Source organism: Protopterus annectens, chromosome 3.part0 (assembly GCF_019279795.1).
Source record: "Protopterus annectens isolate FY-2018-M chromosome 3.part0, PAN1.0, whole genome shotgun sequence".
In the NCBI taxonomy this organism is placed as follows: domain Eukaryota; kingdom Metazoa; phylum Chordata; order Ceratodontiformes; family Protopteridae; genus Protopterus; species Protopterus annectens.
The window spans coordinates 1,514,111,269-1,514,125,196 of NC_056731.1; positions in this window are offsets into that span (position 1 = coordinate 1,514,111,269).

Genomic DNA, 13,928 nt, shown 5'->3' on the forward strand with positions numbered 1-13,928 from the left:
GTATGTTCTGCACTGTTGCTAGTGGTGAGGATTGAGGCTCCTTGATTACTGGGCCAGTGCTGGGGTGTCACACTTTCCTAAGACAGTTTCTCACACCTTTTGATACTAATCATACATTTTTTTCCTTTTCTGTCCTTCTACTAAGTTCCTTTCTAAATATGGTTCATAGCGCTTTAAATGTTGCTGCTATTAATTAATGATACTCTGTGTGACGATGTGAGGTGTTGCCAGCTATGCCAGCAGAAGTAAGGCAGTGGATGTGTAACATATGCCAGCACAGCTCGCTGGAATTTTGTAAAGGATTATATGTAATTTGTATATTGAACTGATTTGTACAGATGCTTGTATTGAACAATGTATTTGTAAAGTTCCTTGTGATAAAATGTATTAACAGGGTGCCCTGCTGGACAGAAAAGAAATATACATGTACATCATACTGTACTGCATTGTAACTGACTGAATGTATATATTGTAACAGAGAATATGAGAAGACAAGAGGTTAATCTCAGCTCCAGCTAACTTTGAAAAATAGTAAGAAATTAGATTCCTTAACTTAGGCCATAAAGATTCTATCTTACAGTTCTGATTGCAGACAGAAACAAAATGTTTGGGAAAACAAGCATTAGGAAGCCTTCTGTATTGTCTTTAGCACTGAATTAATTACTACCCTGAAAGGGTAGAAGTTTGAAATTGTTTATGACTTCCAGAAGCTGCAACAGACATGAGAAAATCTCTATGTGTGTGTATTATTGACACATATGTGCTAATTCTTGGCACTCTCTAGCAATGGTGGGTTGCTTGGCAACTACAAGTCAGATGACCAGATGTATGTGATGTCCTATGTAATCCAACACTAAAATAATGTTTAATACTAGGTGAGACTGAAGTCTTAGTGTGTTTTTGTAACCTGACAAGGAAGGACCCCTCACCTACTTCATCTTGCCTTGCTTTAGTAATTGACCAGTAGATCAGTCAGAGAAAATATAGTGGGGTTAGTTAAGTTCTGTTTTTCTGTATCTGTGTGAATCTATTCATCTGTCTTATTTTAATATTTTCTTGTGATTGAAACTCTGGTGTTTATTATAAATAGATATTTAGTATTTTCATATTTTTTTCTTATTTATTATTAAATATATTTAAACTTTTCATTATGGCTGGTCCTTTAGAGAATATTTTAACCTTTGAGAGTACTTATATCTATTGCTGATACTGTGGCCACTCCTGGAAGCCTTGCTACATTGGTCAAACTGCCATTTGTAGTAATATTAATTTCACTCAGTATAATTGGGTACCCTTGCAAGAGCCTTAGAGTAGTTGGCTTTGGGGTGCCTGGTGGCAGTGTAACTACCTTAGAGTCTGAGCAAAAGGGGGCATAACTAGTACGTCTGTGCCAGCCTTTCCCAGGTGTGTGTGTGTGTGTGTGTGTGTGTGTGTGTGTGTGTGTGTGTGTGTGTGCATGTGTGAAAATCAAAGTCTGTGTGTGTTAGCTACTTGGAGCAGGGACATGAAGCACTGGTTTCACAGAGAGGGTGCTGGAGGACTTGGCTTGGTCACTCAGCTGATGACTCAATCCTACAGCTGTGCCACTGGGGAGTCTTACTGGGGATGGAGACAGAGAAACCCAGGACTGAGTATGTTCTCTGTATTCTCTTAAGAGAAACTGTGCCTGATGCTGAGTGCTGCAGCTGGAAATATTGGGTGTATCCATTTTTGTTCCAAATAAACATCCCTCTCCGGTGTCAGTGGTGAGGATTGAGGCTCCTTGATTACTGGCCTATAGTCGAGACATCATGGTCTGTTTAAATGTTGGATATTTGTTCATTACTAGTACACCTCAGTTTACTATGTTCTTTATGTAATGTTGAGCTTTTAGATTTTGTATATTTCCTGATTACTTATATAGTTCTGTTTACTATTTCTTTATGTAATGTTGGAATTTTTCTTGAGATTTTCTCCCTGAGCCCCTGCTGAAAAGGGGTAGTTTTTCTGCCAAGTCAAGCTATCCTGATAAACAAATGCAATAAATAAATAAGAAGAGCTTCAGATGGTTAGGATTTGTTTTTTTATCAGATGTTACATAGTTTGCTAACATGGAAGTTACAAAATGTTGTTCTTTCTTTCATTTTTGGCTTTGGCTTTGAGGGACAGTTTCTTTATATTTAAAGATGAGTATTACCAGTCAGTCTCTGGAATGGTTATGGGGCCATTGTTAGTCATATGTTTGCCAACTTAGTATTAAGTCAGTGGGAAAAGAACACTTTAGTTTTTGCCTCTGTTTTCTTCAGTGGTATTCTATGGATGCTTTATAGATTAAATAATTTATATTTTTTCAGGAAAGAACATCAGGTGAATGCCTTCATACTGAACATTTAAAATGGTACTGTTTTTTACTTTTAGTTTTTATATTTAGAAAAATCCTGTACATTTTTAGGTTTTTGGTTGGATTCAATAAACCCTACACAGCTCAGTCAAACTGTGTTTGTGTCATGGTTTGGTGCACACAGCATACAGCTTTACATGAAGTTTAGAACTGTGCAAACCAGGTAAACATCATGACATGCAAATTAGTGCATAAGAAGTCGAATTATATGCTAATCAACCAATTTAAGATGCTGCAGCTATCCAGGGAGCTATAAATCAAGCATTTGCATTTTGTGTAGCTATGCGCTCTGTACTACAAAACTTTCTGGAATGCAGCCACAGAAATTAGACAGGAAAGAAGGAATTTTAGGGGCTGCTGCTGCTGCCCTTGTTTATGTATATGTAGAACAGGCTGAAGTCTATGCTGCTGCTGACAGACCTTGTGCAAGTAGGAGAATGACATTCAGACCCCATTTAACTTTTCATGGTATGCATGAAGTGGAAATAGTAGAGTGTTACAGGGTAGACAGAGACACACTGCGGGAACTCTGCAACTTCTGTCGTCCTCACCTGAGGCCAAGGGAAAACTGAGGGAAACCAATACCTGTGGAGACCAAGGTATGTGCAGCACTTAGAATTTTAGCTATGGGAACCATTCAGAGACTCACAGTGGACATTCTGGGGGTGTCCCAGGCATCAGCATTCAGGATTCTACATCAATTCATGAATGCTATGCTACAGCATACCAGTGACTATATATATTTCTGTCATACCCTTGAGGTCAGAGCTAAAACTATGCAGCATTTCTACACCATAGCACACTTCCCTGGAGTGTTATGTGCAATAGACTGCACCCACATTGAGACCAAATCACCACCTGGGGAATAGGGAAGGCTCTACATCAACCAAAAGGGTGTCCAGTCTCTTAATTGTCAGGTCATATGTAATCCTAGGGGAATCATCATGAATGTGTATGCTAGTAACCAACTCCAGCAGTTACCATGATTCCCATATCGGACACACCTCACAGCTCTACCAGAGGTTTTCCAGAGGTAATGTCCCACAAAGCCATTTAGTGGGGGATGCAGGGAATGCATTGGAACCATGGCTGATGACACTCATCAAAAATGCACACCCACCCATGGAGGACCACTATAATGAGGCACATGCTCAAACAAGAAACATTATATAGCATGTGTATGGGCTGCTAAAGTCACAATTTTGGTGCCTAGATACATTAGGAGGGGACCCTGCAATATTATCTCAGTACTTTTGCTAAAATTATTATAGTCTGTGCTATCTTACACAATATCATCCTGTGAAAACAGTTGCAGCAGGAACATCAAGGGGTAGAAGCACACATTCCCACCACCACTGGTAGGGCCACCACATCCACATGCATGTGAAGAGTCAAAGGGGAACCCCCAGACACTGTGGCTATAGAAAGACAATATGCCTTCACACTGGCCAAGATACAACAGATAGCTCACATGATATTGTGATTTGTTTTCTTTACCTTGTGTTTTACTTGTATTCTGCTTTTAACTGCATATTAAAACTTAAAAAGAGACCAAGCTCTGTGTCTTGTGAGTCAGCCAGACTTTTTTCCCCACCCTCCCATGTGGTTACTGTTGTGTTCTTAAACACCACTGTCCTTCTAGTTGCCTGCCCCTTATGTTAATTTGACCATATATCTCACTTCTTCTCTGCTTTTACTGGCATATGTGAGTAAGCGCAAAATTATCATTTTGTAAAATCACTCTCCTTCAACTATTTAAATTTATTGGCCATCCTACTGTAGTCCATAGTACCAGAATACAAAAGTGACCACCCCCTTTCAATCTATCTTGCTGTTTTAAAAATAATGACTCTCCACTAAAGCTTAACTCTTTGGACAGGTAAAACTTAAGTTACCTACTTTCACATCTAACTCCTCTAGTGCACACTGCAGTGTTTAGGATAAACCATTTTTTTTTCATCTTACCTTTAAGCATCCCTGTGACTAGCACTTGCTCTAAAACCTGCTGGAAAGCACTAGGAAGCCTTAAACTGATACAAGCACTCGCCTCTCCTTGTTAATAAGGAGAAATTAGTCGTAGGCACTAAACAGCCTATAATTGCAATGTACCTCGCTAAGGTAAGGTAAACAGCTCTTGTACTTTATACAAAAAAGCACTAAACATGGCATGTCCAAGGGTCAGCTTCCGGTGATTTCTCCTGTTCACCTGGTGAATCTGGGCATACTGGGGCAATGCAACAATTGCCTCATGTACACAGACAACCCTCCCCTCCTACCACCCAACAGTACAACCTGTGAGAGATGCACTTACATAGCCAAACTGGAAACAAATCTCTCTACACCAAAGATTTTGCTAGACAGTCAAGAGGAGAAGGTTAACACCCACACTACACCTCAAGCAACACATAGACCTTCTAAACCCACACCATCAACACCGCCACATAGCAACACTAAACCCTCATATGCGGAGGCCCTTAACAGTAACCAGCACAAGCAACAAGGGCCTCCAAAGCTGAAACGCAAACAAACACCAATCACAACCAAAGTGTCACATAGCTCACACCAGTGTGCCACCCAATAACAGCCCCTAAGGCAAGATAACGTACCCAACACTTTAGTCATAGGTGACTCTATAGTCAGGCACACTGATGCCCCACTCTCCAGGCTGAACAAGGAGAAAATTACTGTCAACTGCCTGTCGGGTGCCAGGATCTGTCACATAATGCATGCACTCAAGTCACTCCACAACAAGTACAAATATGACTCTGTCATTGTCCATGTTGGAGCGAATGACTTGAGATGTACCTCCCTGGACTACATGAAAAGAGACATGGTAGAGCTCTCGGATCATGTGGCCCAGACAGGTATGGCCCTAGCCCTGAGTAGCATCCTATTTCACCCAGAATGATACCACAGTATAAGGGCAAAATGATTGACTTCAACAATTGGCTAAGCTTCTGGTGTCATTCAAAGGGGATCCAGTATCTGTCTGCCTAGGATGACATGATCGACAGACTACAATGCTTTGCCAGAGATAGTCTGCACCTGTTGCCCCTGGGATTCAGGTTACTGGCTAAGGCTCTTGCCACCCCTATAGTGCCTTTTTTAGGCAAAGTTCAAAGGGCAAAACCACCACTGAAACAATGCTAGAAGTCTAAACCTCAAAATGCACTCTCTCGAGGCACTCCTAAAAATAGAGAACATCGATATCTGTGCAGTAACAGACCTGGTTCAAGGCTCCAGAGAGCACCCCTGAAATTCCAGGCTACAACTCTTACCACACTTTTTGGCCACCACACCAGGACTGAAACACTAAAGGTGGAGGAGTGTGCATATTCACCAAGGATATTCACACCACCAAGCTAGTTGCCCAACACAATGCATCTGAAATTCTCCAGGTGCAACTAACAGTAGGTAAGACTGCAATCCAAATTGTAGCTTGCTAACAGATCCCCCACCATGCCCCAGGATTCTCACTACACCTTTCTAAACATACTGGAAAATATTAAGGTATAACCAAACACCCTAATACTGGGTGATTTCAACTACCCTGCTTTGCTCAATAGTTCTTGGAATTCATAAATTCTAATGCCCTGGATCAACTAATACATAGTCCCACCAGAGGCTCCAATATTCTAGACCTGGTTATTACCAACATGGGAAATCAATGCTCCACACCTATGGTCATCTCCTCGTTGGTCAGGTCTGACCATAAGCTAATCACCCTTGACATCCACATACATCCCCCACCCCCCAGTAAGAAAACCTCCGTAAAAAAACTTCACCAAAGCCAACTTCATGCTACTCAAGTTAGAAGTGACAAACTTCATGACACCCATGCAGACGGGAACTGAAAGTTCGACTGCTGAATCCTACACTAAGGCACTGTACCAACACATCCAGTAGTGCATGAATCATACCATCCCAAATAGAAGCCAAGACACTGTCATACAAAAAAAGGTAGCCAATCTGGTAGTCCCCTGCCATAAACAAACTTTACAACAAAAGGAAGAATCCTAGGATGCAAAAACTCCCTTACCAGCCTCAGTAAGAAGCTGAGATCCCTCATAAAATCCTCCAAAGCTAGTTGTGAAAATAAAATTGCCAAAGATTCCAAAGACAACCACAAGGCATTCTATAGCTATGTCAAGAATCTAAATGGCAATGCTCAGATCTACTCTGAGCTCCAACAGAATGGCATTAAATATACTGATCCCAAGGATATTGCCAATATCCTGGCAGATCGATTCAGTGCCAACTTCACCCCCTCTCACCCCCTAAAGGGCCCATTTCAGTACCGAAAGATTGCCAAATTCTGGTAATAACGGCCACACAGGTAAAAACCGCACTCTCCAAAGGTAAGAATACAGCATCCATGGGACCAGATGACATCCTGGGCTGTGTACTACATGATCTACAAAATGAACTGGCACCTCACCTAAGTGTCATGTTTAGTCATAGCCTCACCTCAAGCTTTGTGCCCACTGAGTGGCGCACAGCTACAGTTATCCCACTCCACAAAGGGGGATCCACCTTAGATACTGGGAACTACTGCCCCATCAGTCTGACGAGCCTGATCTGCAAGGCCATGGAATGTATTATCATGGCACTTATAAACAAAGACATTGGCAACCTTCCAACACTGGACCCCACCTAGTTTGGGTTTGTGAAGGGCCGATCTTGTCTCCTGAACCTGATTGACTTCTTTGAATCAGTCTCCACAGCTGTTGACGAGGGTAAGGTGGTCCACACAGCCTATCTGGACCTTGCCAAGACTTTCATCACCATCCCCCACTCTGGAATCATAGATAAACTTACTAAGCTGGGCATTAATCCCTACATCACTCGATGGGTTGCCAACTGGCTTACTGACAGAACCCACACTGTAAAAGTAGCTGACTCCAAATCCAGCTCCAGACAAGTGACAAGTGGAGTACCTCAGGGTGCAGTCCTGGGACCGCTTTTGTTTGGCATCTACTTCTCTGAAGTACAGGCCAACACTAAGGGACTCTGGCTAACAAAGTTCGCAGATGACTGCAAACTGGGAGCCATTACTGAATCCCCAAATGATGTGGATATTCTACAAAAGGGCCTTACAGATACAGATGCTTGGTGCTAGAGCCATGATATCAAGCTCAATGCCAAGAAATGTATAGTTATCCTCTTTGGGAAAAAAACATGTACCTGTGAATTACCACAAAGGTGGTAGTACACTAAACACCGAAAGTGTGATAAGAGACTTAGGGACACAGGTGGACAGTGGTCTCACCTTCAATAACCACATCGCCACAACAGTCAGGAAACCCTTTTATGTGGCACACTTCATCATTAAGGGCTTTTCATCCAGAAAAAAGGATGTCATTGTCCCACTGTACTCATCCCTCATTAGACCCATTATAGACTACAACACCCCATTTGGTATGTACCTCTGAAAACATCTGCAACAACTGGAAAGGCTGCAGAAATACCTCACTAAAAGAATCACAGGCCTAAAGCAGATGCCCTATGCTGACTGTTAAAAAACTCCAGCTATACTCTATCACATATCGTCTACTCAGAGGTGATCTCTGCTTAACATACAAGGCCAAGTCAAACATAGAGCTGCTGGACATGCTTCACCTAAAGAAATCCCAATCCCTCAGAGCCACATGCTCCAGGGATCTAAATCTTGTCTTCACAATAAACAAAACATGCTGGAGGGATAGGTTCCTGACACAGAGATTCCCCAGACTCTGGAATAGACTGCACATACATGTCAAGCAGAGTGCCTCTTTGGCCCTCTTCAAAAGGAACCTTGATGATTGAATGGGAGATAGGAAATTCACCCTAAGCATCACGTCAGGAGCTCTGCTAGACAGGGGTCCAGGGAAGTAAATATTGTTGGAAGAAATATCCAGGGAATTGTTATGGCTAGACTTGTATAGGCCCTAAGGCTGATAGCCTAGTACCAACCTATGAACCTATGAACCTTTGAACCTGTAAGGGTTACACCTCTCATCTTATGCACATACATAGAGTAAAATTGATGCCAGGCAGAGCTCACATCCTTTACTTCTCCATGTAATGGTTGTATACTACTAGCATCAGAGGGAGTCAGCCTTGAATGACAACAGTTGTAACTGCAGGACTGCCAATGTAAGTATGGAACCTGTAACAGAAAAATAAATGTGTAAGAGCATGAATGAATGGCAGATACCTGCATAACTGGCACTTGTAAATGTACCTATGCATAATGTTTGTGAGTTGTCCAGTAATGCCATCAATATCTGACATGACTGACATCTGTATTATATACTCGAGCAGTTTACCAAATAACCTGCCCCATGCAACTAAAATACCAACTATAGAAAAAGCCGTCCAAAGTCTACTTTTCCTATATTCTCACAAGTTGAGCAATAAACATGACTGAAAACAGTTTCCTCACCTTCAAGTCCTCTAGCTATATGGTTACCTTTTAATGTAGACTCAGAACTCTGAGCACTCTGAAGATGCAAACAATATGTGAACTCATTAGAATTGCTGAATTCCCAAACTTTTAACTTTATGTAACAGATGTAAACATAGTGTAGCCTCTACATCATTGTTAGGTGCTAATGGCTTGCAACTATGAATGATTAGTCTGACTAAAACAAAACACAGTAATTCACAGACACCCTTCCCTGAAATGGATGTGTCAGTGAAGATACACTTACAAGGTGTGGAACTAACTGCAGAGAGCTTTTAAACAAAACCAAACAACCCACATGTATATTTCCTTGACATAATAGAACATCTTCCTGCCTTTTCTAAAAACTGTTGTTCACTGTCATGTACTTGTATAACACCTTGAAAGAAAAATGAGAAGATATGCACTAGGGATGATAGAGATAAGGGAAGGATTCCCAGAATACAAAGAGAAAGCAGAGCTGCAGTTTTGCAAACAGATTCATAAATATTGTGTGATCACTCATTCCACTGTTTAATACTAGATATGAAATGTGAATTGCTTGTATGTGCATTATTTGAATACTAGATATGAAATGTGAATTGCTTGTATGTGCATTATTTGATAAGTACCACAAAGCTGTGTCTCTGGTAAAGAGAGATAAACCACTGTGACTGTGCTAGGTAAGTGCAATAGTCTGATTATTTAAACCCAGAGCAGTCTAATTGTTTAACCTTTGTTTCCTTTCGTTATTTTTTATTTTTATTTTTTTTGCACTTTTGATTTTACAATATGTGCGACATGTGGTATAACACAAAACATGGTTCACTGCTTAAGGAAAAAGTGAAAAATTTAATTTCAGTCACCTTATAAAATGCAAACACGCTTAGCAGCATTGCGCTGAGGCCAGCACCATGGGTGGTAATGACAGTAGAAATTCCACCTGTTAGTTAACTGTCTGTGTGACACAACGTTTAAATGTATTGAGCTAAAAAAAGACAGAAGAGAAGTAAAGCAGGGTTTGAGTCCCACAGTACATATTTTTAGTGAGGGGGGATCATAATGTGTTCTAACACAAGAAATACATGTTAGCTATTGCCTTTCCATTTGCGTGTTGCCTACTTAAGCGCAAACATGGTTCACTACTTAAGAAAAAAAGTGAAAATTTTAATTTAGTTCACCTTCCTCCAAGCAAACAGACTCAGTGGTGATGGGTAGTGATCAGCACTCTGGACAGTACTGAGTGGAGAAAATACAGCTGTTGCTTAGCTCTCCCAATTGCACCAGGTAGAAGTGCAGTTTGTTCATGTCTAGAACAACAGGTGAACCATGGTTCAAATCCAGCAGACTCTACATCTTAATAAGAATATCCCACTGGCATCACTCCCAGAATTTTGATTATAAAGGTAATACTACATAACATTAGCTGTGTATACTAGGCTGATTGACAGAAAGGTATCATTACTGCTTGCATGCACATACTTTTGTAGGTACCATAGCTCATTAATGATTGACATATAAACCCCAACTGATTATATGTGCAACTGGTTTAGCATGACAATTATGATTGTGTAAAGAAAAACTCAGTTGCATATCTCTGACGGACACAGTAGTGTACTGACAATCATTTACACGCTATAAAACAGAAAGTATTGTGAGGTATTAATCATACCTCTAAACTCTATTACCAAAGTCATGCAAGTCTATTAATTTCCAATATATTGTCAGACATTACTCCTGCATCACAGCTGAGAATGCATGAGCCAAGACCTTTTAATGTCAAACACATACAGGCCTTACTGAAGTACAGCACCAGTCACACTTTATGCTATATGTCTTTACACTTCCTCTGTAGCAATGAGAAATAATAATCACCTGTATGGAAATGTATGAATTCCCTTTCACATAGGTTTGAATCCCACCTTGTGCAATTTACTTTTAACAGTTTGTGAAGTCCCAAAAACATATGTGCCAAGGCACCCTATTGATCCCTCCAATATCAAGGCTTAAAAGCCAAGCCATTGAGCATTTCATTGTCAAACATTGGACAAAGTGTGACCAGGTATAGCATCACACATGTCAAATATTACTGCCAAGTTTCACATCATCATTGCTTTTTTCATAAACTCTGTTCATCTTTGTTTGGCAATGTCTGTCTTTGCTTACCATCACACAAATGCTGTTGTCATGGCTGTGCATGTTTTCACACTGGTTGTAAAATGCTAGATCACAATTTGGTGGGAAACCATTGCTAATGTTGTTGGAGGACCTCTGCAGACATGGCAGGTGATGGGTATCATGGTGTCAAATTCAGGGCACAGAGGTGGGGTGAGGAGGAGTCCAAAATCTTTGTTGCATTCGTTGTGAAATGCTACAGCTGGAGGTTGCTGCAGGGAGACTATACTGGGTCTCAGTACAAGGCTGAACCTTGAAACAGCCTAGCCAAGGCTAGCTCTAGTGTGACTGGCATACCATGCACTAGGGAGCAGTGTAGGCACCACTACAGTGACCTTAAGAGGTGCAAACAGGCACAACCTGACCAGTGACTGGATGAGTTCAGAACTGCTAACACCCCCAGTTGTGTACGTAAACAGATCAAGCAACTTGAAATAATATGGAGTGGTGTAGATAGCCAAGACTGGTATGCATTATGCTTTCTTGTCTTCTTCTTCTGTTATCGTCTATTTTGCAGCTGTGGATGAAATTGCGGTGAACAGGGAGGGGTATGACAAAAGACTGATGAGACTTAGAGAGGCAAGGCAAATGTTTGCAGCACAAATGACCCTGATTGTATTAATTATTGCGATTCCACAGATTAATAACAACTTCAGCATGCATATCTTAATTGTAACAGGAGCATACATGCTTTCTTCTGTAGCTGTTGGTGTTTGTATTAGGTAAGTGCAGTAGTGTATTCAGATTACGTGGGTCCAATACCTGCAACTAACCTATAGATTCAGATTCAACAAGCATCATTTTTACAGTTAAAATGCAGCAATACTGGCTTTAATGCCATGTTATTAACTTACTCTGTAGTTTCTTTAAAAGCATCTATGGAATATGTGCATATTCCAAGGATTACTTGTAACAATTCACAGTCATATCATTTTTGGGAGTGTAAAAAGCTCTATACCTAGGATAATAATAAATGGCTATTTATTGTAATAAAGAATTAATGTCACATGACATGGTTCTAATCATCTCTTTTATTTTTTGTCTCAACCCACACCTTATCTCTTTCTTATATTTCTTGGGGGGGGGGGTTACCTGGGATCACACCATTCTGATGTCATACCTTCCTGCCAACAAAACAAATGCATTTCAGCACATCTGTTATGGCTTGGCCTGCAAACCCTCCACTTGGTGCTGCATCAATACCCAGCACCTCTGGGATGCAGCCTTGTAGTACTGCCTCCAAAACCCCTGCCCTACCTGGCCCCTGCTCTTCAGGTAGCAGTGCCCCAGCTGATGGTCCAGTGACACCCTTCTGTTGTACTGGTGGAGGCAGTATTAAGTCACCTGCTAGGAGCTAGCAGGGATGGTGCAAAATCTAATAGAGAGCGGTCTTGGAACCTGCATCTAAAAATTAAAAAAGATTCCCATGTCAAGCAGTCTCACAGGTAACTCAGGAAGCGGACAGCAATGAAAGCTCTGAGGGTGAGGACTAGATTCTCACTATTCCCACATCTGACGGGCATGTGCCTCTGATGTCCTTACCTATCCCTAATCATGGTGTACCCCAACCTTTTTGTGGCCATCACCATCCCTGTGTCTGTCTGCCTGGGATGACATGATCGACAGACCTCATGCTTCACCAGAGATAGCCTGCACCTGTCACCCCAGGGATTCTGGATACTGGCCAAGGGTCTTGCCACCCCTTTAGTGGCTTTTTTAGGCAATGTCATGAAGACAAAATTCATGAAGACAAAATTACCACCATAACAGCTACAAGCAAAAAAATCTGAGGGTTATGCTACTAAACGCTAGAAGTCTAAATCTCAAAATGCACTTGCTTGAAGCACTCCTTAATATGGAGAACATCGACATCTGTGCAGTGACTGAAACCTGGTTCAAGGCTCCGTAGAGCACCCCAGCAGTACCAGGCTATAATTCATACCCTACCTTTCAGCCCCAAAACCTGGGCTGAAGCAGTAAAGGCGATGGTGTCTCCATATTCATAAAGGATATGCACACCTCCAGACTTGTAGCCCAACATAACACATCAGAGATACTTCAGGTACAACTTACACTGGATAAAACTGTAATTCAGGTTGTCCCACTCCACATTCCTAAACACACTGGAAACTATTAGGGTACAACCCAATACACTTTTACTGGGAGACTTTAACTACTCCTCCATTAACTGGGAAAATTACTCATGTACCAACACACTTGCTTAACATTTTCTGGAATTCATTAATTCCAACGCCTTGGACCAACTCATTCTTACCCCCACCAGGGGTAGAAACATCCTTGACCTGGTCATTACTAACATGGGCGACCATTGCTCTACACCAGTAATCAACTCCTCCCTGGTCAGATCTGACCACAAGCTAATCACCATGGATATCCACATCCCCCCTCACCCCCCCCCCAAAGGGAACCACCGTAAAAAACTTCTCCAAAGCCAATTTTGGGCTTTTAAAAACAGAGGTGGCTAACTTCATGACACCCATGCAAATGGAAAATAGGTGCTTGACTGCTGATATTGCCAACATACTGACCGACAGGTTTAGTGCAAACTTTACCCCCCCTTTCACCCCCAAAGGGCCTATTACAATACCTGAGGAATGCCAAGTCCCTATTATCACAGCTACATAGGTAAAAACTGCACTGTCCAAAGCCAAGAATATAGCTTCCATGGGACCTGATAATATCCCTGGCTGTGTTCTACATTAATTACAAATGAACTGACACCACACCTGAATACCCTGTTCAATCACAGCCTTATTTCAGGCTTTGTTCCTCCCAAATGATGCACTGCTACGGTTATCCCACTCCATAAAGGGGGAGCGACTACAGACCCTGGGAACTACTGCTCCATTAGTCTGATGAGTCTGATATGTAAGGCTATGGAGCACATCATCAAGGACATAGGGAATCTCCAAACTCTGGACCCCACGC